This window comes from Vespa mandarinia, chromosome 21, assembly GCF_050613455.1.
Source record: "Vespa mandarinia isolate Hongniang chromosome 21, ASM5061345v1, whole genome shotgun sequence".
Classification (NCBI taxonomy): domain Eukaryota; kingdom Metazoa; phylum Arthropoda; class Insecta; order Hymenoptera; family Vespidae; genus Vespa; species Vespa mandarinia.
The window spans coordinates 2,306,823-2,324,933 of record NC_140830.1 but is presented as its reverse complement, the minus strand read 5'-3'; the positions used below and the strand labels follow the sequence as shown (position 1 = coordinate 2,324,933).

At 32.0% G+C, this 18,111-nt stretch overlaps 1 long non-coding RNA gene across 1 annotated transcript; it reads left to right on the top strand.

The window, feature by feature from the left end:
* The first annotated feature begins 13,397 nt into the window (after positions 1-13,397).
* Positions 13,398-17,754, top strand: LOC118444030 (uncharacterized). Its single transcript, XR_004838851.2, has 4 exons — positions 13,398-13,729; positions 15,300-15,409; positions 16,329-16,598; positions 17,414-17,754. It is a non-coding gene; the product is annotated as an uncharacterized LOC118444030 (long non-coding RNA).
* Positions 17,755-18,111: the final 357 nt, after the last annotated feature.

Sequence of the window (18,111 nt, the reverse complement as noted above, 5' to 3'; positions counted from 1 at the left end):
GTATCGATTGTTAATTCGAATTTTGAAAATATTGTTTAATATCGTTTCGATAATACGTGAAACAATATTAAACCTTTTAACGATTCGATTTGGAAAATGAATAAATTGAACGAATACGAAAGGGGTTTTACTTCTTTTTTTTTTATATCCAATCGCGTACTTTCTAATTAGGTAAGAAGAAAGATTTAACATAGAAACAAAAGTTCAGAGATAACCATCGTGATTCTCTTAGGTATTATTCGTTTATAGACACTCTCTCCCCTTTGCCGCCCTCCCCCCCCCACTCTACCTACCCACTCATCCCAAACCCTTTCCCAATGCCTAGTCGCTTCCGAGTCGCACACAGTTAGTTTTATAATTGTATAATACACATGTCTAGAATTCTCGAGTCCTTTGTGGCGCGTTGGAATTCCCTTTAGTTTGGCTTCCGCCAATTACACAGTACAAGTCTCGTTGTCGGTTTCCAGAACGCATTTTCTACAAATAATCATTGAGGTAGTGTATTTATTGCGTTTTGAAAGTTGAAAAGTTGAAATAGTTAATACGAGCTTGTTTCTATGGTGGTCGACATCTGCTCTAAAAATAAAAGTTTAACAAATCTGAAGAAACAAAAAAGAAAAAAAGAGTTACGAATAGAATCTGCAGTTTATATATATATATATATGCATATACTTGTGTGTGTGTGTGTGTGTGTGTTAACTTTAACTATACACAGGAGGAGAATTAATATCGAGTAATTAACATTTCTATGCATTTGACCATCGTAATATACGAATATACAAAGCTCGTTTAGTTTAGACCTTGAAAGCAAATGGATTTGACGTATAATACTTGATAGCTTGTACGTTCCTGGTTATTAGGTGAAATGTTTATAACATATCAACGATTATCGTTAGGTAATGACACTGATGCGCATTATTTGAGGGTTAATAATTCAAGCACAGTATACGGTAATACAGAACCACGCGTCGGCATCAAACGTTACCATGAAATTGATTTTGTGACGAGGCCAACGATGTTCGCTTCTATATGGATGCAATAGTGTAAGGGCTCGATAGCTAATGCCGTAAGTAAACGTCGGGGTTCCTGTTTTGCTCGAGTATACTTGAATTATATCTACTAGGAAGAGATGATCCATCTATTCGATCCGTTCAATTACTTGGATCACCTCTGTTTTCTTTTCCATAAGCAAATCCATGAAATCCATCGACGTACATATATACATTCATACATACATATATACATACGTACGTACGTACAGTCGATCTATTTATCCTTGTTAGAACCTGATTGGCTATCGAAGCTCAACTCTATCTACTTCTGTTAGATGATTGGAATATTTTTCTACTCTATATATATATATATAGAGTAGGAAGTATATATATATATATATATATTATCGTGAAACTATTTCTCTTTTCCAATCGTCGTCGAGCCTCGATCACTACTGACCAATACGATTAATAGTTAATTTCTGTATCTATCCTCGGGCATATTACCGTATAACAATTTTATCATTTTTTCCCTCGAGCCAGTCGAACAAAGAGAAAAAAAAGAGAGAGAGACTGGTGTGTAAATAAAAGAGAATGTAAATATACGTAAAAAAAGATGAAAAAAAAAGCAGAAAAAAATAAAAAAAAAAAGTGAAAAGAGAATAGGAGAGAGAGAGAGAGAGAGAGAGAGAGAGAGAGAGAGAGAGAATAACAGAAAGGAAAAAGAGAAGGAAAAATGGAGGAAGGAGAAGGGGAAAAATAGGTAGCTAGGTATGAGGGTGAAAATATCGTCATTCGAACACGATGAGATGAGAGAGAGAGAGAGAGAGAGATGGCGGAGAGTAGTGGGTGGGAGGAGCGTGTGAGAGCTTAACGATGAAACGAGACGCGAAAACAACGGCCAATATTGTTTCCTGCCGCGGAATTTTAACGCACCGCGAAAGCACCGTTACCGTTGACAGGATTTTGCCAGCGGGTTGCACTCTTTGTAATGCAATGTAACGGCGAGTGTGTCCCACCTCGATTCTCTTTCCAGAGATCCGAACCCCTTTTGAACGTAGCCGCCGCCAACGCCGCCGCCACCGCCGCTGCCGCCGCCGCCGCTGCTGCCGCTGCTGCCGCTGCCACCCCCAAAACTGCCCACTCTTTGTGTTCGGATATTCGACGATGTGGAGTAGCCACCTGCCCCCTCCACTTTCTCTCTCTCTCTCTCTCTCTCTCTATCTCTCTATCTCTATCTCTCTCTCTCTCTCTTTTGCGCGTACTCTCTCACTCTCTATTCCATCCCCGTTTGCCTCGTCCAAAAACGAGCGGACCGTAACGACGACGTATTTCCACTGAAAATTCGTGTTTGGTAAAAGGCAGCTGTGCTCCATTTAACGACTTTATAATCGTTCGCGCTGCCACTTTTTTTTTCCTTTTTTTTTTTTTTTATTCCTTCCATTTTTTTCTCCTTTTTCTTTTTCATTTTCTTTTTGTTTTTTCTTCAAATACTTTCCCGAGCCTTCCCTCCCCCATCCTCTCTCTCTCTCTCTCTCTCTTTCTTTTTCTCTGTCGAAGGAGATCGAAAGTTCTTTTTCATTTTCTTTGGTTTTCTTTTTTTTATAATCCTAGTTGCCTCAACATATTTTTTGAAATCGAAAACTATTGATATATATGTGTGCGTGTGCGCGTGTGTGTGTGTGTGTATATATATATGTGTATCGTTGGGATACGTGTAAAGAATTTGGGGATTATTGAAATTTTTTTCGATCGGTCTATCTGATAGGTCGATTGCATTTATTCCCTTTTTTTTCTTCTTTTTTCTTTTTTTTTTTTTCGTTTTCCTTTTTTTTCCCCCCATTCACAGTTCACATTGCATGGTTTAAAAAGAGATCGAAAGTTTTAATCTGTTGGGTGTTGACGATATCTTTTCTGAGTCGGAAATGATCCCAGAGATCGATGGGACGGGTTACGACAATTTTTTGAAAAGATTTTTCAAATTGCAGGAAATTTCTTTCAATTGGAATTCCACTCGTTTATTTCATTTTTGTCGTTTCGTTTTTAAATTTAACATTGAGCGCTTTAAAATAGAAAGAAAATTTTAGAATCTTGTCAATGTAATTGTACGTAATTTATGTATGAAAATATAATCGAGATATCGATCGATTATTATTACTACTATTATGCTTCGTTACTGTCACGATTATATTTGACGTTTCTTCAATTTCTTTTTGTATTCCTATTTTACGTGATCTCTTTTATTTGCATTCTTTTTCTTTTCTCTCTCTTTCTCTCTTTCTCTTTTCTTTTTTTGTTTTACTTTTTTTTTTCTTTCTCTTTCTTTTTTTCTACAAACCGAGCATCGTCTGGTTCATGACATAATGGAACGAGATTTCTTATGAAATAAAATAGAGAATAGAAACGAGACGTACCGGGTTTTGTAATCCACCTTGACGAGACATCAAACTTGTACGATTCGATCTCACAGCAAGGGAAATGTGTACTTTCTCGCTCGTTAAGATAAAAAATTTCTGTGAAAAAAAAAAAGAAAAAAAGGAAGAAAAAAGAAAGAAAAAAAGAAAGAAAACGGAAAAATGAGTGGACTCGCAACGAGCTCGTCTGTTTTTTCTTTCTTTTTTTTTCTTTTTTTTTTTATTCTTTTTTATTTTCGACTTTCGTTTTTCCTTTCTTTCTTGTCTTTCCCCCCCCCTTTCTTTCGTTTCTTCTTTTTTTTCTGTTTTTTTCTTTTTTTTTTTTTTTATTTTTCATTTACCAGAAGAGAAAACGAGGTCCTATCCAGAAATGTAACAAGTTTTACGTCAGTGATATTACATCCCCGTAAGTTGTAACTCTCTTTCTCTCTCTCTCTCTCTCTCTCTCTCTCTCTCTCTCTCTCTGCACTCATTTTAGTTCTTATTCGACGTTACGAATATATTGTAGACTCCTATTAATTCCTGAATTTATATTCGCTCGATCGTAAAAAATCACAGTAAAAAATGAAGGGGGAAAAAAAAAGAAAGGTTAAATTGCCCCGAGTGAGAGAAAAAGAGAGATAGATAGATAGATAGAGAGAGAGAGAGAGAGAGAGATAGAGAGAGAGAGAGAGAGGGATAGAGAGAGAAAAAAAAAGAGAGAGAGAGAGAGAGAAAGAAGAGAGGGATGGAGAAAAAGGGATAGTCGAGCTAAAGATAACAAAGAAGAATGGCTAACTCAACGGTAGAAAAGTCATGATAGGAGATTTGCGCAGGATCGACGGAATATATATCGCCTGCGGAGAATAGGTGCGGACGAATCATGGAGAAAAAGATAGTGGTAGGGAACTCCTTTAAAGCCGTGGTCAGCTTTACCAAAAGGATACTACGAAAGAGGGAATGAAGGGAGAGGATAGAAGTTACAAGCGCCAAAGTTATCCGTTATTCCGTATCCAAAGTGTCGTCGACGAAAACGTGTCTCGAGAGTCCGGTATTTCTGAAAATTGTTCAACGTTTTCCTTACCTATCTATATCCTATATCATAGCCCTTTCTTTCTCTCTTTCTTTTCCTCTCATTCCAACAAGCACATACTACAATTCTCCTGACATATTTTAACGTATAAAAGCAACGTCGAAATCGAAAAGTTCTGTTTGATATCTCTTACTATCTCTATCTCTATCTCTCTCTTTCTATCTATCTATCTATCTACTTATATATATATATATATATATATATATATATATATATATATATATATATATCTTTCTTTTTCTGTATTCACCGATTTGCATTTGGATATTTTCCTAAATCATAGATACATATATACCGTGTGCGAAATACTCAATTGTCCGTTGTTTCCTTTAGAGATTCCCTCCCATTTTCCACGAACATACGTTGACTTATTTATGCGTTAACTTGGTGGCTAACGGTATCCTACTACTCTGTATCGTTTTCATCTTCAATTTCGTCGAGTTTTCCCGAAAGAGAAAATAGTACATATTGTATGAGTGTGCTTGAAGTAACAGGAATCTTGTCTGTTGATCGAAGTCTCTTCCTCTCTCTCTCTCTCTCTCTCTCTCTCTCTTTATCTCTCTCTCTTTCTCTCTCTCTCTTTCTCTATCTATCTATCTATCTATCTATCTCTATCTCTCTTTTTCCAATTTTCTCTCTTTCCTCGTTTCTCTATCTCTTTCTACCGTTTCTACTTTTCTATGGTCAAGCAGTCAGAAAATGTTGAACTTTCAAATGTATCTGCGACGCTTAGAATTGCATGAGAAGACGAACGTGTACCGTTAACTTTCATATTTCATTTTTTCTTTTTCTTGTTTTTTTTTTCTCTCTCTCTCTCTCTCTCTTTTCTTTTCTTTCGTCCGCATCCCTTTTACATTAACATTGTACACTTTTTCGAAATACCGTATTTATTTATATATATTTATATGCAAATGCGCTCACGCATCACACACGTACAGCACACTCACCGATCGAGTTTAATATTATTTTCTAAAATGAAAAATATTTGATTTTCTTTCCCCATTTTTCCTTTTTCTCGTTTTGTTTCTTCTTCTTCTTCTTCTTCTTCTTCTTCTTTTTTCTCTCGTTTTTTTCTTTTTTTTCTTTTTTTTCTGTGTGTCCTCTTTCTCGATCCGGAGTGTACGCCGCATTAATTATCCTCTATGAAAAAACATTATGCTCGAGATACGCTCGCAAACGTCGAGAAGCTTACGACTCTCTACGCGTAAAGCTTTACTTCGCTTTTCTCCTCTGCTGCTGATATCTGCATTTCGAAAATGTAAGCGATTAGAACTACTCTTCCACAGAACCCTTTCCCTCTCCCCTCCGCAAACTCCGCCCGCTCTCCCACCACTTATTAAATATTAATGTAGTACACCTACGTAAGCAGCTAATATATCAAACGATATGCGAGATTCTCTTATGTTTATTTAAAAAATATTCTTCTTAGATCTGCCTTATATCAATAAAACGGTTTATCTTAACGATTAAATTAATCAACGAGATATACGTTATTATTATTATTCAATTTTGATCTTAAATTTTTTTTTCAATTTAATTTTATCGTATAATTTTATCGCGTTATTGTTATATTCTTCTTTTTCTTTTTCTTTTTTTTTTTTTTCTTTCTTTCTTTCTTTCTTTTTCTTTTTACTAATCGAATATTTCAACAAACAGTAAATCTTCTCATTTGGAAAAGAAAAAAAAAAAGGAAAAGAAAGAAATAAATGAAAATATTACAATGTTATATTAACATGAATATTATATTTATTCGCACTTTTAATCCTATCATCAGGATCAATTGGTTCGATCGTAAAGGATGGTAAAAAGACAAAAAAAAAAGAAAAAAAAAAGAAAAAAAAGGAAAAAGAGGAAAGAAAAAAGAAAATACTCCATAAGAGAAATAAAAGTTAATAAATGGAAGTATTACTACACTAACAAATACTAAAATCTTTTCTTTCTCAATACTATCATCAAAATCAATTGGTACGATCAGATAGAAAAAAAAAAGAAAAGAAAAAGAAAAGAAGAGAAGAAAAAAAAATAAGAAAAATATTCTCCTTAAGAGGAATAAAAGAAGATAATAAATGAAGATATTAGTGGACCAACAAATATTAAATCTGTTCCTTTCTTAAATCCTATCATCAAAATCAATTGGTACGATCGGATAAAGAAAGAAAGAAAGAAAAAAAAAGAAGTAAGAGGAATATTCTTCTTATGAGGAATAAAAGTAAGATAATAAATAGTAGATATTAGTACGCTAACAAATAACTAAATCTTCCCTTTCATAATTCCCATCATCAAAATCAATTGGTACGATTGGATAAACGAAAAAAAAGAAAAAAAAAAAAAGAAGAAAGAAAAAAAAAGAAAAAGAAAAAGAAAAAAGAAATAAGAAGAATATTCTTATCCCTAAGATGAATAAAGAAGATTATTATCGAAGACAATTGATTCGATCGAATAAAAGAAAAAACAAAAAAAAAAAAAAAAAAAAAAACGAAAACAAGCGATAAATTTTCATTAATAGAAATAAGGAGATAACAAACGATGATATTGATATGCCATTCAGATAGTATACTTAAATTCGTTCTTTGTTTAATCTTATCATCGATATCAATTGGTTTCGACTCTAAAACTAGAAGAAAATTCTTTTTAAAGGGAATAAAGGATAGTAAATATCGGGGAGCTAATATACTATATATATATATATATATATATGTATATATAGTTTACTATCGGGACTTAACGTTCTCACTCGATTTCGGATTCCGCGAAGTTCACCGTAATCTCGAGACTGTGGAACGCGGAAGTACCTACTTACGAGTTGGGGAGGACAAATCACCGGCGGTACGTTAAATAACCGATAAAGTTGGCTCACCGAGTAGCAGCAATAACTCAGCAGAGTGTATCAGCGTAACAGGAAGTTCCGGAAGGATAGTAAGGGATACTACTTGCGAGACTACTAGTCTTACTCTTCTTCTTCTACTTCTTCTTTTTCTTCTTCTTCTTTTTCTTCTTCTTCTTCTTCTTCTTCTTCTACTTCTTCTAGGGACTAGTGCTCACCTGCGTATATTTAAGAACAGAAAAAAAAAAATAAAGAAAAAAATATATATAAGAAGAAGAGAGATAGATACAAAAAGAGAGCGAGAGAGAGAGAAAGGAGACACCACCATAAAGCTACCGTTATTTTCCTATAAGCCAGACACGATGAGCTTCTACGGAACAGTACTGGATCGATGAATAAGAATCAGTCGTACGCGCACGTGCTACTCTAAAGAGAAAGAGAGAGAGACAAGTACGCGTATGGAATATAAGAATTTATAAGAAGTACGTGTAACGTAAGAATATATATTTATGTATAATATATACATATATATATATATATATATATATATATATATACATATAATATGAACGAAATGTTCTTTGATAATTTTAAAAATCAATTATTTCTTTTTCTATCAGACATTTTAATCTAATTGTCTTTCATTTCGTTTCTTTTCTCTTTTTCTTTTTTCTTCTTTTCAATTGTAAAACTTCCATACGTAAAAACTTTTGGTCTATCCTGTATATATATATATATATATATATATATATATATATATATACATATATATAGAGCGAGAAAGAGAGAAAGAGAAAGAGAGAGAGAGAGAGAGAGAGAGAGAGAGAGAGAGAGAAGCATGGACACACAGACACATTTATATATAAAGGAAAAGCGCGTAGAGACTCATCGAGAGGAGACACATAACATTCTTTGAATTTACAGCCGGTCGTTACATTACGTCCTTCCTTTCAGTTTTTTCTTTAAACTTAATAGCAACGAGAAAATGAGAGACAGAGATAGAGAGACAGGCAAAAAGAGAGAGAGAGAGAGAGAGAGAGAGACGAAGATAGCGATAAATAGATAGACATACGTAACTAGAGTCAGAGTAGAGATCGATAGCTCTCCCTCCTTCTCTCCCTTTCTCTCTCTCTTTCTTTCTTTTTTAGTCCACCCTCTAAACCCATCCCACATCTTGTAGTTTCAGTATACTTCGAAGAAAACTTTCCCATTGCAAGGTTTTACGATAAATAATACCGGATAAGGACGATCGTGAAAACTATTTCGTGTTACTTTCTCATAGGGAGAAAAAGAGAGAAAAAGAGACAGAGAGAGAGAGAGAGAGAGAGAGAGAGAGAGAGAGAGTGAGAGAGAGTGAGAGAGAGAGGGAGATGTTTCTGAAAGTAATCCGACTCCTGAAGGAATCGCAAGCATTCATGGAACGTATTATAGTATGAGATGTATAAGAGAAAAAGAGAAAAGAGAGAGAGAGAGAGAGAGAGAGAGAGAAATAAATGAGAAATAGATAATAGTGGTATTAACTCGATAACGCGTGGAATACGACTGTATTTGATAGATCGAATAATTTCCAGATAAGGATTCTGAAATAAATGAATATGCATGTAAAAGATGAAATATTAGTAATAGGTATATATATATATATATATATATATATATATATATATACATACATACAGACAAGTGAAAATGGCTTTTTATCGTATATCATAGAAAAGTACTTAAGCAATATGGAAAGGAAATCTTTGTGAGAGATGGCTTTCGATACTCTACTTAGGAAAACGTCATGAGCTTCAGCTTCCATCCCTTCTCCCTACATCCCTTACTCTTTTACTCATTCCCACGGGCACCTTCTCTTTCCAACCCTCTTCTTCTTTTTTCTCTCTCTCTCTCTCTCTCTCTTTTTATACATATATATCTTCCTCTTTACTTCGTCACGTGCTTCTTTCTCCTCTCACTTCTTCTTTTTCTTTTTCTTTTCCTTTTTTTACTATTTCTTTTTCTTTTTCTTCCTTCTCTTTTCTTTTTGTCCTTTTACTATTTCTTCTCTACTCCTTCTTCTTCTTCTTCTTCTTCTTCTTCTTCTGCTTTTACTTCTTCTTCTTCTTCTTTTTTTCCTTCTTCGTTCTCGCTTTCGTCTTCGTCTTCATTTTCTTCCTTCTTTTCATTTCTTTTGAGTTCGTAGCTCGTTAGACGTCATCGTCGCGAGTTACTTCACAAACGGTGTCTCCTTTAAAGATGGTAAATTTATTTCCTGTCAAAGAGATATACATGTATCATAAAGGTACTACTTCGTTATATAATTCGATAGAATCGAATCGATAGCTTTTATATAGCTTTTTCTTCCTTTCTTCCTTTCTTTCTTTCTTTCTTTCTTTCTTTCTTTCTTTCTTCTTCTTCTTCTTTTTTTTTTCTTTTTTTTTCCTTTAGATAATATCCTTAAGTTCACGTGAACGAAGATGAGTTATATGCTTTATGCATTCGGAGTTTGCGTTGCGAAATATTAAAATAATGATTCATCGTGTTTTATCGGATTTTTATAAAGTTCGTAATTATATACACGTATACGTCAATATTATTATTATATTATTATTATTATTATTATTATTATTATTATTATTATTATTATTATTATTATTATTATTACATTGTTATATAATTATATAATTATATATATATTTTCTATTATTGAAGTTATATCGAAGTAAAATATACCGATGTATATCGAAATAAATACGTCAGATTATATTTAATCTGTCATTTAATTATTGTTATTAAACAATAATTTTTCTACACTTTGGCGAATGAACCTTTTGTCCTTTTTTCCTTTTTCTTTATTTTATATAAAACTATTAGCACACATAAGAATTATCCCGAATTATATTCTTTTTAAAATATGAGATAAATCGAAAGAAGAGGAAAATTTTACGATAGCCGTGAATTTTAATCAATTAACTTAAGATAGAACTTAAAGTAGAAATTTCTTCTACCCTTTCTTTTCTTTCCTTTTTTTTTCTTCTCTTCTTCTTCTTCTTCTTCTTCTTCTACTTTTTTCCCCTCATTTTCTTTTTTTTTTTCCCTTCGCTCGTCCACTTGTCTTCTCTTTATAAGATACATTTAATCTCGAGTAACGTTTGTATCGAAACGGAAACGCGAAATGCGCTCACGTTCCACGTGACATAAGCCAACGGAATCGGTAGAATTCTAGACGGACGCGAAATAAGTAACCTCCGACCCGTCTTACTTTGATCGTCTTTGGAGGAGAGCAGTGGGACGTAAAAAAAGTTTCTATGACTTCTCGCAAGTATCAAGCGGTGAGGGAACAGCAACCAACCTAACACACATGTGTGTGTGTGTGTGTGTGTGTATACTAGCAGCTTCGAGTAAAGTATTGTCGTTCGCCACTTGTGCACTCTATCCACGTCTTTCGGTTCGTTCTTATTGTCGCACACGAACTTACGAACCACCAGCTTCCTTTCTCGTCACAATCGTTGCAAAAGGGGCCGCTATAGCCGTCCACAGTCACATATCCAATAACGTAACACGCTCGCGACTCAGAAATCGAATTCCTCGCAGATATATATATATATGTATGTGTATATATATATATATATATATAGCGAGAGAAAAGATCGTTCCTGTGGCTATATTGAAATAGCAATTTGTTCAAGTCTACGTCACATTATTTCCTTTCGATGTGACTCTCCATAGACATGATCTGTCTGAGAATTTCTAGGGGGAGGGGAGAAAAATATATATATATATAAAAACAAAAAAAGAAGAAGAAGAAGAAAATATTAAAGCAAAGGAAAAAAGAGAAAGAAAGCAGGCAAAAAGAGAACAAAGAGACAAGAAAAAACAAGAACAAAATTGGTAATCTATATCCATCTTGTATCTTTTTATTTTTCTCATCTCCCTCGCCCCTCCCCTCGCTCCCTTTGTATTAACACTCAATTCAAATTATTCTACGATAATTTTCACGGCGTAAAAATTATGCTTCCAAACTGCATCAATAAGGATCATTATAAAATATAGAAAAATTAATTATGTAAATGTGAAACAATTTAAAAGTTATAATTTGTTAATCGTTTATTTATATATATATATATATATATAATAAAGAACATTTATTTGTAATACTTACGTATATTGATTATTGCATTGATTTTGTTCTAATCGAAGATTTAATTAATCAAATGAAATGTCGTATTGATTCTCATAAAAAATGATTCACACTAGGAGGCGACGACATAAACGCATATATGGTTTTATGATCGAACTTTGGCCTGTGCGCGTGCATCCGGTAATCTTATCGAAAGATCTCAAGGGTGGTAAAAGGGGATGAGAGAGTGAGAGAGGGTTTGTCGTCGATCCGTGAACGGAAGTTTCAGAACGATATCTATGCCCGACGAACGACCACCTATCCGACTCGTCCCAGTGTCCGGCTTTTATCTTCCGACCGGAGGAGGATACTTCATGTAGGTATCTAGTGATAAATATCCAAACGTTAAATGCAAACGCATGCATCCGTTTGATTATACGGAAATAAAACCAAAAACAAAAATATTTATTTATTATCACTTTTTAAAGACAAATTTGTAATTTAATATATTCATATCAATACATTTGCTTTTCTTTTCTTTTTATTTATTTATTTATTTTTTTTTTCTTTCTTTTCTTTTCAATTCGTAAATTAAATCTTAATTTTTTTTTTCTTTCTTTTCTTTTCAATTCGTAAATTAAATCTTAATTTTTTTTTTCTTCTAAGGTCAAAGGTCAATGATCATAATTAATTTTCACATGTTCGTCAACATCAATTTGTACTCATACGTAAGGGGATGTAAGCCCTCTCTCTCCCATTACATTAGAAATATTTATTACATATTATTTTTGTTCGTAATTTTGTTTTTCTCTTTTTCTTTATTTCATGAACATTATTATTGTTATTATTATTATTATTATTATTATTATTATTATTATTAATTTGTATTCGTTATTAACCTATGCTCCCGTGCACCTATCGTATATTTTACATGAAACTTTAATGAAAATTATATCCAACCAGATATTTTCCGTAATTACGAATTGGCTATTAAAAATTTACTCATTAAAATTTTCCTAATTTAGTTGTTAATTCGTTACAAGTAATCTGTCAAAAAGTTTTTGAAATAAAAATTGATCAACAAAAATTACCTGTTCTTCGAACTTTTCCAATTGACAGATAAGATAGGAGAGATCAAAATGAACGAAAAAAATAAAAAAAAAAAAAAAAAAAAAAAAAAACAAGAAAAAAAAAAAAAGAAAACCAAAAACAAAAAAAAGAAAGCAAATTATTAGACATCGAAGAATTGACGAAACTTTTCGACGAAACATTTATTTATAGAGAAGAAATTGTCATGAAAATATTCGTTGTTGGTTTTCGTGAAAAAAAAAAAAAAAAAAAAAAAAAAAAACAGAAAAAAAAAAACAGAAAGAAAAAACAGAAAAAAAAAAAAGAAATCCAATCTATCTTTTATCTGACATTCGAAGTATAGATGACGACGTCGTCGTAGTTGAAAAGAAACAACGACGACGGGTATATAAAATCATTCCGGATCATTGAAAATTTTCCATATGGAAAATATTTGATAGAGGTAATAGTGTTTCCTTCGTAAGATTTTTTTTCTTGTGACGAGATCGGTGCTCTTAATCCTGTACCTTTCGTAAAATCCTTTTGAAATCGTGCGGTAAGTGATCCCACGCGATTCAGACGTCTCATGCGGCAGACCCATATAACTCTCATATACCTCTGTGAGGTGGCCTAGCAGGTACCTATGTCCTAAACCAATGAAACATACTCAGTTCCTTTAGCTTTCTTTCAGACTTTCTATTTGACAATACGTGTGGTTGAAAATATATCCTGGTGACCTTCAGAAAGACTTTTCAGCTTCTCAGTTACTCTCTTTTTCTCTCTCTCTCTCCCACTCTCTCTCTCTCTCTCTCTCTCTCTCTCTCTCTCTCTCTCTCTCTCTCTCTCTCTCTCTGTCTCTCTGTCTCTGTCTCTTTCTGTATAGATATCTATGTACCTATCTATTCGTCACCAGTAGTGCCTTGTCCGTTCGTGGCTCAAGATTTAACAACAACAATCTCTATAACCACGATATTTCTTCTTCCATTTGTTAGATGCAATATAATGTCAGTTACCTTTATCACTGTATTGTACGTGTCGAGTTGTTGTATACAAATCGTTCTACTGGTTGACCGCAGAATGAAATTCCTGACGGGTGATGGAATGAAAAATGCAATATTTTTTCAAAAACCCTTCTATCATATACGCATATACACAGACACACGCATTAACATACACGCACGTGTACGCACGCACGTGTACGCACACATACATACGTATATACGAATACGAGAAGAAACGAATAGCCTTGTCACGATGAACGTATGTATACTACTCAGATTTAAAAAAAAAAAAAAAAGAAAAAAAAAAAAAGAGAATAAATATTTTCGATCGATAACGTCAAACGGATTCGAATTTCAGCGTTTCGGTAATACTAGTCTACTCTCGTACGCGTTTTTTATTGATTTTTTTTTTATTTTTATCTTTTTTTTTTTTTTTTTTATTTATTTATTTTTCTACATCCTTTAGTTAAGTAAATTAGTTTAGAAAATGCTCTCTATTGGGGAGTGTATTTTTTTTCTCTCTCTCTCTCTCTTTCTCTCTCTCTCTCTCTTTCTTTCTTTCTTTCTCTCTTTCTTTTTTTTTCTTCTTTTTTCGTTTTTGCCTTGTTTGCGCGAAGCAACGTGCGAGAAAACATCCGATAACTGAGTTACGTTTATTACTAGGAAATAGTACGTAATCTACTTTGTATCGATCGATTCTGATGTACAAAGTAAAGTTACTTGGTACGTTTCGATGTTCCTCCTATCGACTTTTCCGTACGATTCGATAGGATATAGTTAGTAGTAAGAAAACCGAGTTAACCACAAAAAAACGTGTAAAATTATTTGATAAACAGATATACGTATATATCCGTGTATGTATATGTTTGTCTTTGTGTGTGTGTGTGTGTGTATGTATATATATTATATATAGAACAACATGTATTTTTTATTTTGTTTTAATTTAACAATTAAATATCCGCAAAGTCTATAAAAAGAATGATTCGAGTCAATGATACACTTCGTGCAACGAAAAGTAGGCCGACGTTTAGCTAGGCGGTACTTTCTAAGAATTTCGTCGGGCTTCCAGCGTGTACTATTTTATGTGATCGATACTTGGAATATGTTATCTGCGTGACGTGCCTCGCAATCTTCTTTTTATGAAGGGAACGTTTTATTCATTGAGAAATTATACATACATATATATATATATATATATATATATATATATATAAATATATATATATATGTATATATATTACGTGTTAAATCGAAATTAGATAATTATATCGGTATAATTTAGCTCTTAATTTGAATAAAATTATATATATATATATATATATATATATATATATAATTATATAATTATTGTTATATGTCTGCTATTTTTATTGAATTAATTTTATATTCTATTAATATAAATCATAACCATATTGTAAATTAAAAATTATTATATATATATATATAAATTATAACTATTTATTTTATTAAAAAAATTATTTGAACTCGTTTTATAAATTTCAATTTAAATAATAATATAAATATTATACAATAATACAAACGTATAAATTCATAAATAATGAAATATTTTTGTTAAAACATATATATATATATATATATATATATATGGAAAAATATTATGATAAATTAAATGTTTCATTTATCGAACAATATTATAATGTTTTGGGTAATATGAAGGTCAACAATTTTCTATACACATACACACACACACACACACACACACACATACATTTATTGTTTAGTAATTCCTAACAGTATGATTCATCGGGGAGACTCGTGACGACGCAATTGTTTGGTACTTAACGTCGACCTTCTTTTGTTTACATTAGAGTGATAACGAGACGAACGTGCTTCGACAAGCTTTCCCTTCGACAGTATTCAATGTGACTTCGAAAAGGTAACATCTCTACGTGCCATCGTCCTCCCGTCTTAAATCATCGTTAGTATCGTTAATATTAAATTATTATAATAAGTTTTTTAACGACTTATAATCTCAACGATATCGTGTCACGTAGTAATTATCCAATCGTAAGAATTAACGTTCACTAATTATACTTTTTCGATTACTTTTTTTTTTTTTTTTTCTTTTTTTTTTCGTCAGATCAATCATTTTAATTTCATTCTCATTTAGAGATCGTAGAAGAAAATTACAAGAGAATTGAGAAAGGTAAAAGGAAAAAAAGTAAAACATTCCAATAAATGATCCATTATATTTCTCGATTTTTATATATATATATATATATATATATATATATATTAATATAACTAAGATGACTATTAAATTATCTCATGTATTTAATATTATACTTTATAATAATACATCGTAATTATGTATATTGTAAATATGGATATATCGAATGTGGAACATCGTATAAGTAATCGTATATATATATATATATATATATATATATATATATATATATATATATGTATGTACATTAAATACATATATATTAAATATTTATTTATTTTTTTATATATCTACTATGTTATGATGTCTGCGAATCTATTTTAATGTAAACGAAGGAGACTCATTTCGATTGTTTGTTTGATAATTATTATTTATTTATTTAATACATATATATATATATATATTTTTATAAAATATATTCTCGTATTTAAATCTACACGTTTTGAAGTAGCGGAGATTTTACGATCAGATTTTGGTTCCTTCCTTCCTTCCTTCCTTCCTTCCTTCCTTCCTGTCCCTTCAGGTTTCACCTATCTCATGGCCATTCGTTCATTCCTGACGTTACAGTTTATGGTATCGTCTTTACGATGCTTCCACCTGGGTTACATATCCAAGGCACCTTCCAACTTCCATCGGGTATTAAATCAATGTCTCTGATATTATACAGGTACAAGATATTCTACGAAAGGAACGTCACCTCATGGCCATTCGTACTACATGGTTAAGACGACATAGAAATGTTTCTATGGATGGACCAAAAGTTTTTCATTCTTCAAATTATTTTTTACAAATTTGTGATAAGATAAGAAAAGAAAATTAATAGAAACACGATAGAGAGAAGAAACAACGACAGATTACGACAATGACAACAACGACAACGATGACGAATTCGTTTCAAAAAAAAAAAAAAAAAAAAAAAAACATCGCTCGATAAAAGGTAAATAAAAATTGATTATTAATTGTTAGCTTGGAAAAAGAAAAAAAAGAAAAAAAAAAGAAAAAAAGAAAAATCTTTTATTCCTATCTTATATGTCATTACGTTTTGTTTATTTGTATTTAATATATCGTATTGCAGAATTGTATCGATTTTTGGAATTATTTACACGTTTTAACGTTTATCCTTAAACTCGTTAATATGTTGTAACCTTTTTATCTCTGTTTATAATTGAAATATCCTTTTTTGCGATATATCGATAAACAATACGACGAGAAGTTTAGTAACGATAGGACATAGTTACGCAAGTGCTCACGTTGTTTCTCCATATTCACGTGAATATATTTTCCAAAATATATAGATATTATGCCGGATAATACGCATTGAAAATCAGGCATATAAACATGTATGTATATATCTACGCACACGTACACATACACACACATATATATATATATATATATATATATATTATACTATGTATAACTAGATATAGTTCCATTTGCGAACAACTGGGTAAACTACTAAACAACTCTCTGTATTAGGACTGAATTACCGATTAAATTCACTTTCCTCTTCGAGTTAGATGAACCAAATTGAATTCGTTTATTTCAATCGCAATTGTATTCTCGATCGAACTTACGTCGAAAATGTTGAATATTTGAACAGAACATTGAGAAGATTCGCGTTATTCGGCTTTTGAATTTTACATATGTACTTGTACGATCTATATATATATATATATATATATATATATATATATATATGTATATATATATATAACGTTCCACATGATATTACGTTTCTTTTGTTTACAGGACAAACGAGCTTGTAGTTTGTAGCTTGGTAACATAGCTTCGACGAATCGCACACAGCATACACAGATAGATATACATATATATACACACACACACACACACACACATATACATATATAAATATAAAATATATATGGGATACAAATAGCAAAAAAGAGAAAGAACAGATAGTACATATATCAAAAATGTTTGAATTCTGGTGATTCTCTAACCGAGAAGTAAACCTCTTCGTTCATGGTTGAAATAGAGAGAGAGAGAGAGAGAGAGAGAGAGAGAGAGAGAGATAGTTGATACTAGTAAAAGCATTCCATGGTCAGAAACTTACAATCACTGTTTTAAATGCCACATTCTTAAGAGCAAATACGATATTACGTTGCGTTCGTTACATCCATCACATATTCTCTATTCCTTTATATATATATATATATATATATATATATATATATATATATATATATATATGTACCTTTAACCAGCCTTATTCCCTTTACTCCTTTTCGTTCAATTTCACTAAAGTATACGTATTCCATCCTTCCGGTTACTGAAAAGCCTCATGAAAAATTTTTCCTTTTTTTTTTCTCTCTCTCTCTCTCTCTCTCTCTCTCTCTCTTTCTCTCTCACTCGACTTTTCTTTCCTTTTTTTCTCTCACTTCATCTACCTTTCGTTTTACGTCTTTCAAGTAAGTACTTTTGCCTCT